The sequence below is a fragment of the Canis aureus genome, chromosome X (assembly GCF_053574225.1).
Source record: "Canis aureus isolate CA01 chromosome X, VMU_Caureus_v.1.0, whole genome shotgun sequence".
Classification (NCBI taxonomy): domain Eukaryota; kingdom Metazoa; phylum Chordata; class Mammalia; order Carnivora; family Canidae; genus Canis; species Canis aureus.
The window spans coordinates 118,510,486-118,528,025 of record NC_135649.1 but is presented as its reverse complement, the minus strand read 5'-3'; the positions used below and the strand labels follow the sequence as shown (position 1 = coordinate 118,528,025).

At 40.9% G+C, this 17,540-nt stretch overlaps 1 long non-coding RNA gene across 3 annotated transcripts in view; it reads right to left on the bottom strand.

Annotated features, from left to right (window-relative positions):
- The window catches only part of LOC144308088 (uncharacterized), a 478,315-nt gene that overhangs the window by 304,379 nt on the left and 156,396 nt on the right, over window positions 1-17,540 (bottom strand). For all 3 annotated transcript variants that reach the window (XR_013374734.1, XR_013374736.1, XR_013374735.1), the window contains exons 14-15: window positions 12,291-12,372; window positions 8,925-10,125 (exon numbers count right to left, since the gene is read on the bottom strand). This is a non-coding gene — a long non-coding RNA (uncharacterized LOC144308088). The remainder of the gene's footprint in view (window positions 1-8,924; window positions 10,126-12,290; window positions 12,373-17,540) is intronic.

Here is a 17,540-nt window from a genome sequence, read left to right as displayed (position 1 = left end):
TCTTTTCTGTCTGGCTATTACCATGTTTATCTTTGGGTTGTAAAATATATGTTTGCCATTTGTCTGAAGAACCGTGCAACCCTCTCCAATCCATCACACAGCCCTACTCCTACCAACCCTCACAACTCGTCAGGAAAACAATTGCCTGATTAAACAACCACAACTCAGGAAGTGCAGGGAGCTCTCAGCCAAAGTGCACCCCCACCACTACCACCATCAAAACGCAGTAAGCATCATCAGACACCCGGGGCAAAGATCAAGATGAAATAGGAGTTTTCAAAGGAAAAATCACCCACTTCACAACCAGCAGCTTTTGTTAATGCTATTTTCCAAGCAATTATGTGAACTAATTTCTGGAAGATGATTGGATTCTTTCAGCCTGATGATTCAGTGAAATGAAAACCAGAGAGAGACACAGAGAGAAAAAGGGAATCATTGGGTGATTGTTCTCCAGACCACAACTCAACCTACATAATCTATGGGCTCCCCTGAAGCAGTTATTGTGGGTAAAGTGCCCACTGATCATTTATTTTAAAATATCCATGGTCAGATTAGCAAACTGCAATCCATAGCTTCTGCAAGTCCTGTGACCTAGATTTCAATATAAGAAGTGGAACTGAATTGAATCCTATCTCTGCTACAGTGAAAACATCCACATCCTTGACACACTGTTACTTGAGATCTAAGTCATCAAAACTCAGTTTGCTCATATATAAAACAGGAAAAAATAGGAATTGTGTTATATGGTTTTTATAACATACACACATATACATACACATACATACATATTCAAACTCATACACGTGCACCCACACATATATGTGTGTATATATAGAAATATACCAATATAAACTTTTTTTTAGATTTTATTTATTTGAGAGACAGAGTGAGCATGCACACATGAGCAGGGGTGGAGGAGCGGAGGGAGAGGGAGAAGCAGGCTCCCTGCTGAGTAGGGAGCCTGATGTAGGACTCGATCCCAGGACTCCAAGATCATGACCTGAGCCAAAAGCAGATGCTCAACTGACTGAGCCACCCAGGCACCCCCAATATAAACCTTTAAAACTCTTAAATCATTCCTTAGCTATAATATGATTCCCTGGGCTTATAGGGCTTGATCTAATCACTGTCCCTGGTTGCAGTGTTTGTGGTATTTTAGTTTTGTCATTTAGCTTTTAAGACCCTCACAACTGCCAAACACCTTCCAGGTATTTTGTCCAACCTAAATTACGTCCAACTCTTAGTCCTCTGAAAGGCTGGTACAGCAGTTCTTGTTGCATGGCTGGTTCTCTACTGCCCTAGAGCTCAGAAGTTTGGTGACTGGACCAAGTCCACACACACTCCAGTGTTGCTGAGCTGCCACTCAAACTTCAAGCAAAGCCCATATTCTTTCTGTCTGCTACACTTCCTCATCATCAGGAGCACCAGACAAGAAGTTCCCCGTGGATTCACCCAAGGAAAAGGCTTAAACACTAAGACATCGAAGAACAGAATACCCCTCAGACTATTTTGTTCCAAAATACTCTGCCTCACCCGGGCAGTGGAGAGGAATTGAAATGCCAGCAACCAGGGTCAAGCACTTCAGCTTACTACTCACCCAAGACTGTACCACACTCAAACCAACATGGGCATGAACATCCCAAAGCCTATCCAGTGACCTTGGCCAGGTAAGAAACCCCAGCACTGAGACCCAGAACACAGCCTTGGGTGTTACTTATTAGTGCCAAAGCCCAAAATTCCATGCTGCTAATTCTCTGTACTGACCATCCACTTCCTCTTTGAATCCCTCCAATCTAACATCACCAAACTCCACCTCAAAAGAATTGTCTTGATATTTACTTTGTTCACAACGAACCACTCAGTTTCTGTCATTAACTGACTTTCTCGCTCTTGTCTCAGCTTGTAAGATGCTGTTATATGCTTGTCTAGCTTTCTCTTTCTCAGGTCTCTAACTTATAGGACAGTGGTTTCTAAAATTAGTCCTTGCCCTTCTGATCTCCTTATTTTCCCCTTCACATTTACTCCATGAAGAAATCGTCCTTCCTCACAGCCACCCAAATTTCCTCTTTGGTCTCCCAAATTTCTGCTTCAATACTTTCATATGCCCACATATCCAAACTATCTCATCACCTCAAACTCAACATTTCAAAGCCAAACCTTCCACAATCCTCCCAAAATGTTTTCTTTCTTAATACCCCCATTTGTTAACAAGGACAAACTGCTTTCAGCTTCACAATTTTTCATTTTCCCTGTCTTTTGCCACTCATATTTAATCAGCTGTATGGTTTTTTTAAGATTTTATTTATTTATTCATGAGAGACACAGAGAGAGAGGCAGATACATAGGCAGAGGGAGAAGTAGGCTCCCCGCAGGGAGCCTGATGTGGGACTTGATCCCAGAACCCCATGATCATGACCTGAGCCAAAGGCAGACTCTCAACCACTGAGCTACCCAGGTGCCCCTAATCAGCTATATGTTGAATCAATCACGTTTTTGACATGTTTTCTCCCTCATTCTCACTCTCCCTTCCTTCTGGAACTCTAAATAAATTTATGATATAACCAACCATTTTAATGTATCTTCCTTTTCTTTCCTTCCATATGTTTTCCATATATTTATTTTTAAATATTATTTAAATTCAATTAATTAACATATAATGTATTACTGGTTTCAGGTCAGTGATTCATCAGTCTTATATAATAATACCCAGTGCTCATTATATCACGTGTCTCCTTAATGTTCATGAAGCTCAGACTATATGGAAAATATGTTTTCCATATATTTAAACTCTGACCTGCCCTGAGTGATTTTTGTTTTTTTTTTTAAAGATTTTATTTATTTATTCATGAGAGATATGGGCGGGGGGGCGGGGCAGAGACACAGGCAGAGAAAGAAACAGGCTCCATGCAGGGAGCCCGACGTGGGACTCAATCCCGGGTCTCCAGGATCACGCCCTGGGCCGAAGGCAGCTCTAAACCACTGAGCCACCGGGCTGCCCCCTGAGTGATTTTTGAAAGTTCTTGCACTCTCTCTCTTCAGCTTTACCTAATCTACTCTACTCTACTTTTGACGTTTTTACTTTCGGTTGTTTTTGTCTTTAGAATATATATTTCATTACCTTTCATATCTTCAAAGCCAATTATGTCCATTGTCCCTCATCACTGATTCCTTTTTCTATTTATTAAATTCACTACGTTTATAGTCTGATTATTCCAATACTGAAGACTTCCTGGGTCTGACTGCTAGTAGTGACTTTTGCTGATTCTCACTCATGGCAGCTTATTACAAGTAGCACTCTACCCAGCTGCGTCTTTAAACCAAAACTGTGTCCAGATATTGCTAACTACTGAGAAGTAACACTGCTTCTGGTTGAGAGCTACAGAGTTAGACAAATGCATACACATTCTGAAAATCCTCTGGAAGTGCCTATATTCTGACAAGCCCTCCTTGATAACCTTGACCCACATTTGTTTCTCCCTCACTAGGTAACTAATTTATATCATATTCAAATCTGAGAGGTCAAACTGTGCAAAGTGAAAATTATTGTCCTATTATTTCATATTTAAGAAATCTACTTCAGAATCATTTTATTTTTCATCTCACCTAGTTTAAGTATAGGCAGGAGCTCCCAAATATTTCTCTGATGTGACCAAAGGGAAAATTTTAATTCAATGCTTTTAAAAATTTTGGTCAAATCATCAGTGTGTGTCCATTGACTGAGATAACTCAGCAAATGGAAGTAGAAATATGAAAAAAATCAAATTAGTTCTTTGCTTTCAATAAATTTATTAAGTATTTATATAAGAGTCAACTTCAAACACCTAATTTTTAATAATTCAATTGATAATCCTAAAAGTACACATTAATAATACTACATTTGAGCTACTTAAAAAACTCCATATGTCATTTGGTTGGCTTTTAAACCTGAATCAAATTTTAAATAGCCTTCAAAAGTGTTAGGAATACTTTTCTCTTTTCTTGCATAGAAGACAAACTGGCTAATGAAAATCGTTGGCTTTAGGTCACTCAGCAGGAATTAATCAAGAGATATTTGAATAAAAGTCATTAAGTGGCTTATCACACAAGACATGATTAAGACATAATGATTATCAGTAAGCATAAATGTGAGTAACTGGCCTAAAAATGTCAGTGGTATTCAGTTAAATTCTAGGAACAACCCTCAGAAACATTTCCCATCTGTATCTATATTTATACTGGCAATATAAATTTGACTTTGGAAAATCCAAAAACTATGCTGATATTTAAATAGAAAATTATGCTTATTTATGTGTTTTCATTTAAGTTAAATCAGACTTTTCAAAGCATATCTGATCACATTTCTCTTTCAACTTTTGTTACATGGAAAATGATTCCATAGCACTAGGAATGTTGTGTTAGTTATAAACATTTCCAATAATTTCCATTTTTTCAGAAAGTTATGTCCTCAGCACTGAGTTCTCAAATGTTAGCAGGTGTTTGAGGCATCTGAGTTGGAGGAGCTTACATTTTTGTACACATCCATTATGGCTTAATTCCTTATTCACATGATGACCAAACTCCTGACGATCAGTTCCACATATTCATGTTTGGTGCCACAGACAAAACTAATATGTTTGGCTGCTTTTTTTCTCTGACCTGATGTCACACTCATACAGCCAGGAAAAGGATGGCACTGAGGGAAAGGGAAGAAAAATGAAGATTGTCTCTCTTGAAACAGGTCATGATTGTATTAGTACCAAAGGACAGGAGACATCCAAAATTACACAAACTCTACCACCAGCTAAAGAATTTCAGCTAGAATTTCCTTATTTGCATCCTGTGGCTAATTTAGTCATAGACCTTACTCTTATCCTGCGTCACTATCATGCTCTGATAAATTGACTACACAGGGTTGCGACCTCTCTAGATCTGAGCCTCTGTCTCTCTGTGACTGTATTTGAACTGAATTCCTGAATATCATCAGACAGGCCAGTGTATTGATTAGATCAATCAATGTTGATTAGATCTATCCAAGCTGTCCTTCCCAACATTGAGATTTATAAGCATCTCTAGACCTGTCCATGTCCTGATTCCCATGGATTGCCATCTCAGGGAAAGCCAGTGCAAGAGAAGCAACACTGAAGTCAATATTCTGTGAGCCCATTCATGTTTGTCTTGTTTCACTCATAATAACAGCAGTAGAGTAAGATTCGGGAATCCCTTAGCTTGGTAGAGGTGTCTGCTTTTTTGTCCCCTCATTTCCACTTCCTACGCCTTGTCAGGCCCGATGAGGGTTCACAATCATTCTTCTCCCGCCAAATCTGTAGGGAATTTCACAAATTCTGCTTTAGGAGCTCAAGAAAAGGCAAGTCAGTTGTATTGCTTGTCTATCTTAAAACTATGTTTTCATTTCTAGAACTTGGATTCTTCTGTGTTCGTTGGTTAGACCAAATCATAAATCCCAATGTCCTAGAGCTCATCCCTTTGGTCTCAGACATTATCTTAAATACCAGACTCTATTCTAGTTCTAATATTTGTCTTCCATTTTCTCAAGGGGCTGCTGTCCAGTCTGATCCAGGCAAGTATTGGGGAACCCACAATCTGTCCCTAATCCCATCCCACCCCGACTGTGTTTCCTGCCAGCCAAGACTTCTCTCTCTCCCTATGTTTAGGATACCTGGATTCATATCCTGACTCTACCACTTGCTAGGTTATCTGGCGATCTACTTAACTTCTTGAATGCAGACTCCTCATATGTGGAATATTGATAATCATTCTGACAACATGGTTTTATTTCTAAAACCATATATAAAATAACATAGTTGAAATGCATAGTTCAGGACCTAGCACATAACTGGAGTTGAATAAATACTATTTTCATATTCCTGGCTAAATATACCTACATTAATATGAAAGCACTTTCTAAAGGGCCAATGTATACTCCTAATCAAGGTTTCTCAAACTTTAGTGTGTGAAAAGACTGATTATGAAGCTTCTTAAATTGTAGGTTCCTGCCTGTATTAGGAGTTTCATTTGGTGATTCTACATGGAACCCAGGGATCTGCACTCTAGACCACTAGCCCCAGCTCCTTTCATTGTGTGTGGCCATAGTGGGGGATCAGGAGGTCACAGACGGGCCATTTCCTGCCTCACCAAGGAGTAAGAGGGCCTAAAAAGTCAGTGATGATCACAGACACTGGCAGTGGCTTTTACATGTTCACCCTTTCTGCACTTCCTCAAATCAACACCCTCCTCCCCATCTAACCTCTTCCCTTCCGCTGTGCTGTGCTTATGCTCTAATCACTGAACATCTGGAACTGGTTGGAATTTCCCATTTCCTGCTGCACTACTCACATTTCTGAGACCCCACTGCTTGCCCCACCCCAGGGCAGGGTCCTGCCTTATGGGCAACTCCTGGTCCCTCCATAACCCCTCACCTCACAGAAGCAGGTTCCTATGCCCATGAGCCTCATGCACATTTGGGCCACATTAATTGAATCCTTGGTGATGTGACCATATGTGCCTTCATGAGTGCAAATTAGAGAAAACAGCTCAGGCGTATGTTTCCAGTATTTTATACAACTTCCAGGACAAATAAATGGAGCACTTGCCTGTCTGCCCTATGCCACAGAAGTTAATCTGTTTTACTTATGTGGGTTTTGTTTATATCAACCTCTTTTCTCTCATTGGGTTTGAATGGTTATTTCAACCTATTATTGAGCTCTTTACCCACTCCTATGATGCCCTGTCCCTCTGTCAGATGCCACCTCTGGCACTCATCGTCCAACATCATCCTGTTCAGTCAGCCAATCTACATTCTCATCACAGTTCCAGTACTTATTTTTGTGAACTTGAAGAAATTCTTTACCTGCTCAGAAAGTGTGTGTTCTGATATATAAATAGAAATACTGTATCACTGACTTGTCATAAGAATTAAATAGAGATGTAAAGTAGTCACCGGTGCTTAGAATATAGTAAGTGCTTAATGAAAGTCCTTTCCTTCTTCCTCTCCACTGGGTAAGAACCGTACCACACACTGCTTTTATTTCCCACTTTTTAGAAGTCCCGTCCTCTTAGATTATAAGGAAAGACATTTTTTCCAATCAAGAAGAGGGCCAGAGTGCCTTGAAAAAGTAATTCAATATGTCTGAGCTCTTCTGTTCATCTGCACACTGGCAGGGAGAATACCAGCCTCGCAGGGACTGTTGGGAAAATCCAGCATGATTAACCTCTTGCAAAGGGTCTAATCAAGTATCAGGTCAAGTAAGTGCTCAATAAATGTTAACTGCATCTCTGAGCACCTGAGATCAGAGCTCTGACTCTATCATTCCTGCCATGATGTCCCATGCTTCACAGTTACTCCCCTTCCCAAACAAGAAAATTAAGTTTCCCTTCTTTCAGTGCAGCAGCTGAAGGAGTATTAGAAGAAAAGCAATCTGGTCAAACAGAGGTGTGGCATGGTATCAGTCAAGTTCTTTTAACCTCCGGGGTATAAGTACTGTAAGAGAGCAACTTGTTTGCCCAAAGAAAGCCACCACTGGAGATACTGCCAGGCATGCAAGGGAGGATTGTCCGGGTAGTTCCCTCCAGGGTTCTCCTTCCTCTTGTCCCTCTTCCCCTTAGATTGTGTGCTCCAGGTACATAATTCTGCTCTGGTCTGGGCAAGCCCTCTCCCAACCCAACACCAAACTTTGTTCTAGTTTCCTTGGTTCTGATAAACAAAGCTGCTCTCAATTTCTGCTTTCCTGGGCAGCTGCTCGATAAACAAAACAAAACAAACAAACAAACAAAAATGGGTAAGGTCAATTCTTGCCTGAAGGTCAACAGAAAGCAGGGTGGGGTGTTACTTCTCAGTAAGGCTGAAGTTTGAAAACACAATACCCAGCTCTCCCACTAATACTCTTCTGACTCACCAAATACTTTTTACAGTTTACAAGCAAACACTCGTGTTGAACCACATGGTATGTGGTTCACGCAAACATGAGTGCCTGCTCGACTGTATAAAGAAAAGAACACATGGGTGAACAGCTGATAAATATTTGTAGTTTGTTTATGTGCAGCAAAAGTAAGCTTTTAGAGCAGGTAGATGGGAAACAGCACAACTGGACCTTTCTGCAGTTTGACTCCAACTGATTTTAACTTGAAAGAGAACACTAGACTTCCTCTAAGATTTCACATATATATGGATAGACAAATGATGGACAGACTGGGAATATCCAGAGAGACAATAACAGAGAGATAGACTGAGATAGACTGAGACAGAGAGACAGATTTGCAGACCTTGGTGCAAAGCACTTTGTTCTTCCTAATATTATTTACCTTACCTGAAATGCCCTCCCTCTTGACTCCCATGTGCTCACAGCCTAGTTATCATTCAAATCCTGGAGTGAGAACCAGTGGAGATGAAGACTGTGCCAATTTTGAAATAAGATTAAGTTTCAGCACTTCTTTATAAATTTCATAATTTCACTAATTAAATTCCTGCCTTTCTCTATGCTCTATGTTAAAAGAGATGCCACCACTGCAAGCTATCTGTGATCTGGCCCACTGCACCACAGCCTCTCTTCCATGCTAACCCCTCCTCAAGACTATCCTTCCCACCAGGGGCAGTGATCACTTTGCTACCACATCTGCCACCCTCAGCTGCACAGCGGTGAAGCCCATAAAGGCATCACTGGGTAGCCAGGAGGGTGGGGAAAAGAACACAGTTCTGAAGTCATGGCATCCTCATTTTGGACACTGACTCTTTTACTTACAACCTGAGTGGCCTGAGACATACTAATTAAGCTCTGAGTCTCAGGTTCCTCAGATGTAAAATGTGGACAAAAATAATAACCCCTACCTTTGTGGGAACGTTTTGAGACTTGAATACGATCATTTATCTGAACACAGTACTTAAAAGTATCCAAAACTGTGAAGGGGTTTTTGCAAGCAAATAGGTATACCTGCCACAGGTTCAAGGGTGCTGGCATAAGATACGAAGCTCCTGGGTCAGAGACGAAGGATTCTGTTCCTCACCAGCAACTGCAGCAGCTGGAGTGACAGTGACTGAGCCCATTCCCCATGCCTGAACTTCCACCAGATGATGCAAAGGCCTGAGGATACCTGTTTTCACAGAGAGCTGCATCACAGGAGGAGAAACCAGAGCTTAGGGAACCTGAATGTTTTATAGTGGGCAGAATCCTTCCTGATCTTTACCCTGGAGGGAAACATTATGTTTTTAACAGTGGAGAGTAAGCTAACCTGCTTTCTGACCCAGAAGAAGAGGCTATTTCTGTCTTCTAAGACAGAATCATCCTTGAAAAGACAGTCTAGAATACAGGAACACCGTAAGCCTCACTCGCAGGACATGCAGAAATACAACTGACCCCTCCAGAGTTGTTTCCCAAGGATATGTACCTTGATAAATCACCACTCACTTCCCTTTTCTTTGCTCCTGCTACTTCTTCTGCCTGCGATTTTCCTCTTCTCTCTGAGAGAGACTCAAAGACTTTGCTTCATTCAAAGCACCAGTTAAATAACCCCTTCCTTGAAGAGCTTTTTACAAACACTGCAGCATTATAAATTCCTTCTCAGAATCCCTCCTTCCATCTGTGGTCTGTCTCATAAAAACAAGCCATTCTTTAATTTTCTAATTGCTCCAATAAAATTCAATACTCATCCCACATATTTTTACTTAACTCCAAGTTAAAAAATACACTGTAGGGGGTTGGGGTAGATGCTGTTAAAGACCCACCTAGAGCCCCCTGAGCCTACTGGGTATCTGTGAGCCTGACTGCTCACTTCCTAAGGGTTCTCCCCTAGTGCCTGGAGTGTGCACCCACAGGCCCAAAGTGCTAGAGAATTAAGTTCTGCCCCCGCCCAGCCCCCCACCAATGAGAGATGCGAGGTAGTGTATAAAGAGCCCAACTCCCTTGCTCTTCAGGTGGGTGCATGTGTTATACTGCCTTCCTGGAATTCCTACAGGGCATTAAGTTCCACTTACCCTTAGTGCAACCTGGCTTAATGACATACCATATTGTGGATATCCTCCCCACTCTGTCTTGCTTCTTCATGCCCTTCCAGTGCCTTCTGAGAGGACCAGCTACCCAGTAATCTACATGCATTAAATCTTCATCTCAGGGTCCTTTTCCAAGGGAACACAAACTAAAAGTGCATGGACAAATGACTGTTCTGGAATCAGTGAAATTATTAAATAGTCATTGACATATAGTTTTCAGTCAAAACCATTGTCATATCTATTGTGAGGCATCAACTCCAATAACATCACAAATATTTAAAAATCATCCTTATGTTTCTAAAGAATAAAAAAATCATATTACAATTATGATATCAGTAGAATGAAGTTTGGAACCAAATCTGTATTTGGAATCTATATGTGAAAGTAGCAAAAATTATCACTAGTGAAGAAGATGCATTTGGCCCCAGAGTACATCTGAAATGCTTCCAAGTGTCTGGCAATGACTTAGAAATGCCCTTCCAGCAGCCCTCTATGGAATGTGATGTGACTGGAGACACTTCAAGAATAATCTTCAGGGCACTCAAGTGCTACAGGGAAGGCTGACATGGTCAATTGGCTCTTTTCCAGGGACTTCTCTTGCTTCCTGTATATCTTCACACACACCCTGGTCTTTTGATGACATCAAATTCAGACTGAGAAAATGTCCCCCATCCCCTACCACTATGGCATGAGGTGTTGACTTATTTTTCTGATGGTCAAAATGTATGAGTTGCTGGCTTCTTGTGGTTAACAGGATTGGGTTAAGTGGTACGTGACCGTCTGCCAGTAAGGTATGAGAGGAGTTACAGTCCTTTGTGCATTTAGGATAGAGCCACTCTACTAAGAGGATAAGAGCAGCCCCAGAATGAAAAATAGTATTAAATATTTGAAAGGCACAAGGACGAGGCAACAAAAGTACCTACCATTACTCTGGGCACAGAGCTCTTTCCTTTCCTATCACACCTACATTGGCACCAGTTCAAAAGGCTGTTTCTACCACCTAATGCAACATGGAATCCATTCTTAGAATAGGGCATGGAATGTAACTCGTGAATCCTTCCCTCGCAGCTGCCCCGGGACCTGGCAGGAGCTCATGCCACTTGACCACATAATCTGTTGCAGAACAGCTGTGGGAGGGGACCCTGACAAAGAACCCAGTTATTTTACCCAGTTGACATATGTGGCATACTAAAGACACTCATGTTGTAATTAGCCCCAAAGGAGAAACTAAAGTAATAGGAAAGGGAGAGTCTTCCTTGCCAAGACCCTAGAGATCATGTAACCAGTGTCAGATTATCCAGAAAGACATGAAGAGCAACAGGAAAATAAACATGCACCTACCACACTCTTAGTATCACAGTAAGGAAGTTGAGTTTAAGAATAAGTCAAGTAAAGTGTGACTCCATGAATTAGAGTCCACAGTGTGTGGAACCAAAGTTCTTCCACTCTGGGTACCACCCCAGACCCAGATCCATTGTGAGCACACAAGAGGACCAGAGATAGTGAGGAGTGGAACCAAACAGGACATGTGACAGCCACAAAGAAGCCGCGCTGGGTGTTAGGCTTGTTGGAGAAAACCATCAGTGCGTTTAACAGAATGTGGGTGTACTCTGCAAATAGGTACTATTTTAAGGAATTTGAAAGGTAAAGGGTAATTAAGTCTCAGCGTGAGTCTCACATCTGAGCTCAACTAAGGGGGAAAATATATCCCACAATCTCAGAGCAGGGTTGTCTCAGAGTGGGTTACATGCCCCACCTGCAGAGAATGTTCCCTGGTGTCAGGACCATGCCCCACCAGTGTAACAGTCTCAGCCTGAGTTTGGAAGTCCTGAGTTCCAGCTTGAGCCTCTTAGGATGACCTTGCCCCGGTCCTTCCATCTCATAAATGTGAATGTGTGGAGGGGGTGATTGATAGAGGGAGCTGTGACCCAGGCAAAACTACCCAATCCTTCCTAGATGCCAGGAAGAAAGCTTTCACTTGGCTTCTCTCTGTCCACTGTGACATTTACAGCTTCCATCACAGTTTTAGGGCAGCCCAAATCACGCCTTTGGCCAAGCCTTTCACATTTTTCCCCTGTGCTCTGAAACTGTCAATGATGAGCTGCTCTTGGACTTGGTGGTGCATCTTTGTGGTCTCTATGGTGGCCTTTTCCCTAAAGCTTTTCACTTTTCTCTCTGCAGATACAGTTAGACTACAATTTCCACCTTCTCTTAGAGTCACATGTGGCTAAAACAAAAGAACCACCACCATACAAAAGAAGAGTCAGTGTGGATAGAAAAAAGAGGGTGGTTAATGATTGCTAGCATCTACCTGATTTCACAGGGCACTTTCAACTTCCACATCTCTTCTAAAGTGCATCCAGCTATATAGTCTCATGTTCCAACCAACAGTTCTGGAAGATAAGAAAAGGAAGAAGCTGGTATCCCATTTAGACAAAGAAAAGCAGAGGCAGTAAAATCACCAACAGACCCAGAATTATAAAACATTAGAGTCAAGGCGGCAGGCAGAAGTGAGCAATCCTCACAATTGATTTTTTTCTTATGTTCACTATGTTATATTCAGTTTCTGCTAAAAACTGCTCATTGTTGGTCAGCTTTATTAAATTAGTTATTAAATTGTAAACATGTGGGATGCTGCATTTTATTTTATTCTACCTGTAATTACAGAAAATGATATAAAGGAAAATAAGGCTTACACTCCCAAAAATATGTACCGAAGAGCTTTTGGGTAACATTATTTTAATCATTTTAGGTAGAGCTTATGTTTACACGTAATCCTTTACAAAAGAGCTAACAGATGATGAGAGGTTAGAGTTCACTTTAAGCATACCTGTGATTCAGGTCCCAGCCCACAGTGTCATTTTATCTGCCAAAGCCACTCACTTTGTCATCAAAATAAACATATGATTGCATTTCCCCTCCCACTCAGCCACCTGTCATATATTCTCACACTAAAGAGCACCTCATTAGGCTATGTGCTGGGGAGGATGTGAAGAAAGCAGAGCCCTCCTGTACTGTTACTAATGGGAATGTAAAATGACGCAGCTGCTGTGGAAAACAGTCTGGCAGCTCCTCAAAAACTCAAAAGTGGAGTCACCATGCAACCCAATAGTTCCACTCCTAAATATGTCCCCAGGAGGAATGAAAACATGTTCCCTCAAGAGCCTGAACACAAATGTCCCCGGCTGCATTATTCATAACAGCCAAAAAGTAGAAACAACCAAGCAGCCATCAATTAATGAATGGATACACAAAATGTGATCTATGCACACAATGGACTGCTATTTGTTCACAAACAGGAGTCAAGCACCAATGTGATACAACATGGATGCACCGTGAAAACATGATGCCAAGTGAAAGAAGCCAGACACAAAGGATCACATATTGTATGACTCCTTGTATATGAAATGTCCAGAATAGGCAAAGCAGAGACAGAAAATAGTTTAGTGGTTGCCAGGGGTCTGAAGGAATTGCAGACATGAAGGGGGATGGGTATAGAGTTCTTCTTAGGGATGATAAAATTGTTCTAAAACTAGATGATGGTGATGGTTGTACACCTCTATAAATAATGAATGTCAAATGCTTATAGTAATACATGGCACATGATTAGCATTATAAAGGTTATTAAAATAACATAACCACAATATGATAATATTTCAATAATTATTACTCAGAATTATTATTATTATTACAGTTACTACTATGAATAAAAATCCCATAGCCTCCGCGAATGGGTTCCTTTAGTGTAGATCAACAAAGTAGAGCCCACAGGCCAAATATGACCAAGGGTGACCAAGGTTTATTCTCCCGATTCATGTGCACAGTTAGATTTTAAGAAAAACTAAGTTGTTTATAGGGAGTAAGATTTGCCTCACAACACTATTTGTGGCTCTTTGATAATAACCCACCTTATAACTTCTACTACTCTGAAAATGAAATCAGTGTAACACAGAGCTGCCCACACCCCACATGCCAACCTACCTGATCCCTTAGAAGCCCCAGGTCAGCACCTCCTTCCAAAACTGCTTTTAATCTGTCACCTATCTTCTACCACAGAACATTCCTAATCTACTAAAATAATATGGTCATTGACACCTGCATTTTTAAAGTGGACTGGGATTTTCTAATACCAATCACAACAAAAAGACAGTATTGGCAGCAAGGGAGGGCAGGACAGTAAGAAGGGAGAGTCAGAGAGAAAGAGAGAGAGAGACCAAACCAATGGAGAACGCACTCGCACAGGGCCCAATTTCTTTCACATATCCATTAATTCCCCTCACACATGGGGCTCCCACCACCTTCAAAGCAAGCTTTCCCCATGTTGGGTGGAAGAGACCAGCATTAAGACAACTGCATGTAAACTTTCCAAAAGAAAAGAAAAACAGACACAGAAGAACATAAGCCTTTTTTGCCTTTTCCAAGGAATCAAACAATGACTCAAGAACAGCGCATCAAAATCAAAGATGACAGCAGCTTCAAAGCGACCCCAGAAGATCAAAGACAGAGTTAGGGAAAAGACGACAGAATCTGAGACAGTGCAGAGAAGGGTCCTCGCACCCAGTAGGAAGCCATAATAACTATTATCTCCAATAAGTTAACTTGACCTTTTAAAACCAGCTCTAGCAGTCCCACAAGGAGCTTTTTGGAAAGCTCTGAAACAGAAATAAAAATGAGGCATTTTAGCAAAAATACTGAAATCCAATTCTACTGACAAAAAGCTTCTAGGACATCACCTTGCCTTGTCTCCCTAAGAGGACTGTCTTGCTGGACAAATTTTAAACTGAATTTTAGTAGAGTGATGCAGCATCCAGTAACAGTTTCAGTTAGATCACATGGGAATTGTTTTAAACTCAATATATTTACCCTTGTGGCATTTTAAAATGTGACTTTCCTACAACCTTCCCCAAGTGCTGGAAAGAAGTGTGAATGCTAGCAAAATGTTTATGAAGTTATTAGAATCTGATGACTGATCTCTGTTTAATTGGTCAGAAACCGCCTCCCCCTCACTCTGTTGCCATTATGAAATACTTCTCTAACTCATGCTTTCTAGAATACTGTGCTGTATAACAGTTGAGTGTGGCATGGAGTAGATTCCTCATCATGAGCTGGATATAACTGAGCAATAATGCCTAGTCACACAATAATGCCTAGTCACGGATAAAAGATTTAGGGCCTTTCACACTGGAACATCTCAAAAGCAATGATGGGTTGTTCTCAATAATTGTGCAAAGCATTGCTTATAAGACTATCTCCTTTTTTGCTTTGGAAACATCATTTCCAAATGACAATTGGAGCACTGTTTGAGATAATATTTTCTCTAACACAGTATCCTTCCCAGAATATTTTCCATAACCTCTCATTTCTGAGGGGTTATGAGGGAGCAGATCAATAGCAGTGGAGATTTTACTATAGTGCCTAGCACATAATAGGTGTCCAGTAAAAAGCTGTTTGTTTAAAAAAAAAAAAAAAAAAAGCTGTTTGTTTGACAATGATTTTTAGAAAACTTGCTGACACTGTTCTCTCAGAGAGAAAACACAAGAAAGGCATAGCATACTTCTAATCTTACTATGTCCTCACCTGCATCTTTCCTATATGTAAAATAGATATTTCCCACTGCCTTAGGGACAACCACATGTTCCTGAAAATAGCTCCAGACACTGGAATGGTAGTTTCCACCTAACTAGAACACTTCACTATTAAAATCCAGGTCCACACTATGCAAGCCTAGAGATACACACATGCATGCATGCACGCCTGCACTCTCAATGCAACAAATACATAAATCCAAAGCAACCTTATAAAGTGTTTGCACTTGTTGTAATGTATTGAATCTTGTCGAATCATACCAAGCCTTCTACTTTACCCGTTAACCTGTATACCACCCTACATGTATCTTTTGCCTTATTCCAAAAGGTTATAAGGATCACCTGCAAATCTGTAAATGAGCAAATAAGGGTATATATACTTCACCAAACATTTATTTATTTACTTTGTATTGTTACACTCAGGCTATTTCTAGAAAGTGCATTCAACTTTACCAAACCTAAAGCATTAACTTCTCAGCTGTTTTCCCTGAATGGTTTATTCTCATATTTGTTCCTCTGAAACAGGTTAGAGTTTAAAAAAAAAAAAAAAAACTGGGTGATTTTTTAATGCAACCAGCTTCACAAAAACAGATGGTGCATGACCTGGCTAATTAGATAATACAGAGAGAATCTCATTCCCTAAATAAAACTGTCTTCTGAGTAAACCTTCCACATATCACTTAAACCAGCCATAAAAATGAGTCTGCCGGGAAGGGTTTTTCCCACTAATGTCATCAATCATGTCCTTTCCCTTCTTTTTCTCATCCCCCTTCTGCCCTCATGTCATTTCTCCCCGAGTTCATCTACCTTGAGAAATACGAACAAAGACAGAAGACCAAGAGGAGAGAGACAAAGAGGCAATTACACCTACCTAAGCACAGGAACACCTGAAACTGAAGTTTCCCAAATGAATATTCTTCACTGCCAAGGAAGGCCACAGGATGGATTCATGCTAAATGTTGTAGTCTGGCATAGGGAAGAGAATAAATTCTGAATGCCCAGGTCGACATACCACATTAGAGAATCTTTCCATACTTTGATCCACGCTCCCCTAAGCCACAATCATCCACCACACATATGTGGAGAAGTATCAGCTGGGCCCTTTACCACACCTTCTCCAAAATAATAACAGGTGGATTTTCCCAGGCCAACTCTTTAGTTCATTTCATCTCTGCATGAAAATCATACCAAAAGGGCTCCCTAAGATCCTTGGTCTCCTCATCAATGCAGGTATGGTCAGGGCAATGTATTTTCCCAGATTCTCCTATGGACAATTACTGGACTACAGCACCAAATGCCACCAAAAAAAAAACATTCATGCACCTGTGCATGCACACACACACACACACACACACACACACAGTATATTTCATTTCCTCAAACAGGGCATACACCAACAATGAGAGGAAGAATCCTTTCCAGCAGTAGTTTTATAGACTACAGTGCTTACTTCTTTCCTTTCCTATCTCTCTGAGCTGACTACATATCAAAACAGGTTCTACTTCTGGGCCACAAGTCCCTTAAGCCCTCCACCCTTAATCACACAAAGAGAAACACTGAAAAAATCCAGCTTCGGTAAGGATTTAATTAAATTCCTAGCACAGGGCTCTGCATTGTTTTTTCATTTTTTCTATTGTTTTTCTCCATTTCAATCTGGAGAAAAGGAATACTTTCTTCCATTACTTAACTGATGAATCCTCCTGACTCTAAATCCTGTTGTCTCTTCTGACTGACAGCACATGGAAGGCATAAACCTTGGGCTCTTCATCCACTCATCTCTGGCTTCCAGGACAGGGCTGAGGACAGACTTCATGCTCCATGATTGTTTCTCTCTGTGAGCATAGTGTCTGTAGATCTGTTGCAGGCCCCCACATGCCTTACTTGTGCCCTTTCATTCACATTCATTTACACACACACTGAGATCACTGCCTGTTCTTCCTATTCTTACCTTGTCTGAGTTCAGGGTTTGACTTTAT